Source organism: Arachis duranensis, chromosome 6 (genome assembly GCF_000817695.3).
Source record: "Arachis duranensis cultivar V14167 chromosome 6, aradu.V14167.gnm2.J7QH, whole genome shotgun sequence".
Lineage (NCBI taxonomy): Eukaryota > Viridiplantae > Streptophyta > Magnoliopsida > Fabales > Fabaceae > Arachis > Arachis duranensis.
The window spans coordinates 79,266,112-79,270,206 of NC_029777.3; the positions used below are offsets into that span (position 1 = coordinate 79,266,112).

General features: G+C 33.6%; 1 non-coding gene across 1 annotated transcript; it reads right to left on the reverse strand.

The window, feature by feature from the left end:
- Positions 1-2,513: 2,513 nt before the first annotated feature.
- Positions 2,514-2,621, reverse strand: LOC127739858 (small nucleolar RNA R71). Its single transcript, XR_008000600.1, has one exon. It is a non-coding gene; the product is annotated as a small nucleolar RNA R71 (small nucleolar RNA).
- Between the last annotated feature and the right edge of the window lie 1,474 nt (positions 2,622-4,095).

Genomic DNA, 4,095 nt, shown 5'->3' on the forward strand with positions numbered 1-4,095 from the left:
TGCACTTGCTGGTTAGTTGTGCGAAGTTGTGACTAAGTGTGATTCACGTTGAGAGCGCTACCAAGTTTTTGGCGCCATTGTTGATGATCACAATTTCGTGCACCAAGTTTTTGGCGCTGTTGCCGGGGATTGTTCGAGTATGGACAACTGACGGTTCGTCTTGTTACTCAGATTAGGTAATTTTCTTTTCAAAAAGTTTTCAAAAATATTTTTCAAAATTTTTTCTTTGTTTTCAAAAAATTATTCAAAATTTTTAAGAATGAATTCTAGTGTTTCATAAAGTATGTTGAAGCTTGGCTGGCTGTAAAGCCATGTCTAACTCAATTGGATTGAGGCTTCAAAACCATCAGTATAGAGGCAAGTTAATTGGAATATCAGTTGTTACATGCCTGATTTATATCTTCTAAAGCTGGTTGGCTATTAAGCCATGCCCAACCCTTGGATTGGAGCTTTAGGCTAATATTGAAAGATTCTTGGAATTCTTATTAAAAATTTTGGATTTCTTATTTTCTTTTTTTTTTTTATATGTTTTTCGAAAAAATATAAAAGAAAATACAAAAAAATCATAAAATCATAAAAACCAAAAATATTTTGTGTTTCTTGTTTGAGTCTTGAGTCAAGTTATAAGTTTGGTGTCAATTGCATATTCATCTTGTTCTTGTAATTTTCGAAAATTCATGCATTCATAGTGTTCTTCATGATCTCCAAGTTGTTCTTGGTAAGTCTTCTTGTTTGATCTTGATGTTTTCTTGTTTTGTATCTTTTATTGTTTTTCATATGCATTTTTGCATTCATAGTGTCCATGCATTAAAGATTTCTAAGTTTGGTGTCTTGCATGTTTTCTTTGCATCAAAAATTTTTCAAAAATATGTTCTTGATGTTCATCATGATCTTCAAAGTGTTCTTGGTGTTCATCTTGACATTCATAGTGTTCTTGCATGCATAATTGGTTTTGATACAAAATTTTCATATTTTGGGTCATATTTGTATTTTTCTCTCTCATCATTAAAAATTCAAAAATAAAAAATATATCTTTTCCTTATTTCTCTAAAAAAATTCGAAATTTTGGGTTGACTTGGTCAAAAATTTTTAAAATAAGTTGTTTTTTTTGTTAGTCAAATCAAAATTTCAATTCTAAAAATCTTATCTTATTAAAACTTTTTCAAAAATCAAATCTTTTTTATTTTTTTATTTAATTTTCGAAAATTTAATGTTTTAAAATATTTTTCAAAAATCTTTTTCTTAGTTTTATCTTTATTTTCGAAAATTATGCTAACAATTAATATGATTGATTCAAAAATTTGAAGTTTGTTACTTTCTTGTTAAGAAAAGTTCAATCTTTAAATTCTAGAATCATATCTTTTAGTTTCTTGTTAGTTAAGTAATTAATTTTAATTTTTAAAAATTAAATCTTTTCTAACCATATCTTTTTAATCATATCTTTTCATTTTATCTCTTATATCATATCTTTTTCAAAATTTTATCTTTTTAAAAAAAAATTGATTTCAAAATATCTTATCTAACTTCTTATCTTCTTATCTTTTCAAATTTGATTTTAATATCTTTTTCAACTAACTAATTAACTTTTTGTTTGTTTCTTATCTTTTTCAAAACCACCTAACTACTTTTTCCTCTCTAATTTTCAAAAATATCTCATCGCTTTTTCAAAATTCTTTTTAAATTAACTAATTGTTTTAAATTTTAATTTTAATTCTATCTCACCTTTAATTTTCGAAAATCACTAACTACTTTTTCAAAATTTATTTTCGAAATTCCTTCCTTCTCCTCTTCTTCTATTTATTTATTTATTCACTAATACTTCTCTTCATTTCAAATCAATGCCTCTATCCTCACCCTTGTGTTTGGATTCTCCATTCTTCTTCACTCTTATTCCCTTTCTTCTTCTACTAATAATAAGGAACCTTTTTACTGTGACATAGAGGATTTCTCTTCTTTTTCTGTTCTCTTCTCCTTCATATGAGCAGGAACAAGAAAAAAGGCATTCTTGATGAAGCTGATCCAAAACCTGAAAGGACTCTAAAGAGGAAACTAAGAGAAGCTAAATTACAACAATCCAGAGACAACCTTGCTGAACTTTTTGAACAAGAAAAGGAAATGGCAGCCGAGCCCAACAACAATAATGCAAGAAGGATGCTTGGTGATTATACTACACCTACTTCCAAGTTTGATGGAAGAAGCATCTCAATTCCTGCCATTGGAGCAAACAATTTTGAGCTGAAACCTCAACTAGTTGCTCTAATGCAACAAAACTGCAAGTTTCATGGACTTCCATCAGAAGATCCCTATCAGTTTTTAACTGAGTTCTTGCAGATCTGTGAGACTGCAAAGATGAATGGAGTAGATCCTGAAGTCTACAGCTCATGCTTTTTCCTTTTGCTGTAAGAGACAGAGCTAGAACATGGTTAGATTCACAACCTAAGGATAGCCTGGACTCCTGGGATAAGCTGGTCACGGCCTTCTTGGCTAAATTCTTTCCTCCTCAAAAGTTGAGCAAGCTTAGATTGGATGTTCAGACATTCAAACAAAAAGATGGTGAATCCCTCTATGAAGCTTGGGAAAGATATAAGCAGATGACCAAAAGGTGTCCTTCTGACATGCTTTCAGAATGGACCATTCTGGATATATTCTATTATGGTCTGTCTAAGTTCTCTAAGATGTCACTGAACCATTCTGCAGGTGGATCCATTCATGTAAAGAAAACGCCTGCAGAAGCTCAAGAACTTATTGACATAGTTGCAAATAACCAGTTCATGTACACTTCTGAGAGGAATTCCATGAATAATGGGACGCTTCAGAGGAAGGAAATTCTTGAGATTGATGCTCTGAATGCCATATTGGCTCAGAAAAAAATGTTGACTCAGCAAATTAACATGATTTCCCAAAGTCTGAATGGATAGCAAAATGCATCCAACAGTACTAAAGAGGCATCTTCTGAAGAAGAAGCTTATGATCCTGATAACCCTGCAATAGCAGAGGTAAATTACTTAGGTGAACCTTATGGAAACATCTACAATTCATCATGGAAAAATCATCCAAATTTCTCATGGAAGGATCAACAAAAGCCTCAACAAGGCTTTAATAATGGTGGACGAACTAGGCTCAGCAATAGCAAGCCTTTTCCATCATCTTCTCAGCAACAGACAGAGAGTCCTGAGCAAAGCACTTCTAATTTAGCTAATCTAGTCTCTGATCTATCTAAGGCCACTTTAAGTTTCCTGAGTGAAACAAGATCCTCCATTAGAAATTTGGAGGCACAAGTAGGCCAGCTGAGTAAGAAAGTTACTGAAACCCCTCCTAGTACTCTCCCAAGCAATACAAAAGAGAATCCAAAGAGAGAGTGCAAGGCCATTGATATACTCAACATGGCCGAATGCAAGAAGGAGGGAGAGGACGCGAATCCCAATGAGAAAGATCTCATGGGACGTCTCTCAAGCAGGAAGGAGTTCCCTATTGAGGATCCAAAGGAATCTGAGTCTCATATAGAGACCATAGAGATTCCATTAAACCTCCTTCTGCCATTCATGAGCTCTGAAGACTATTCTTCCTCAGAAGAGGATGAAGATGTAACTGGAAAGCAAGTTGCTCAATATCTAGGAGCTATCATAAAACTGAATGCCAAGTTATTTGGTAATGAGACTTGGGATGGTGGTGGACAAAATTGTGATCACTATTCTTTGAGTTGCATTCATCAACTTGGTGCTGTAGTTGCACGTAATTGTAAAATTATGGAATTTAGAAATGGGCACGAGTGGACACAACTCCGTTCAACTAACCAGCAAGTGTACTGGGTCGTCCAAGTAATAAACCTTACGTGAGTAAGGGTCGATCCCACAGAGATTGTTGGTATGAAGCAAGCTATGGTCACCTTGTAAATCTCAGTTAGGCAGATTAAAATTGGTTTATGGGTTTTCGAAAATGGAAATAAGAAAATAAATAATAAAAGGGATAGAATACTCATGCAGATTCATTGGTGGGAATTTCAGATAAGCGAATGGAGATACTGTATGGCTCAAGGACGCCTGCTCTCCTACTGCTTCAACTCAATCCTTCTTACTCCTTTCCATGGCAAGCTGT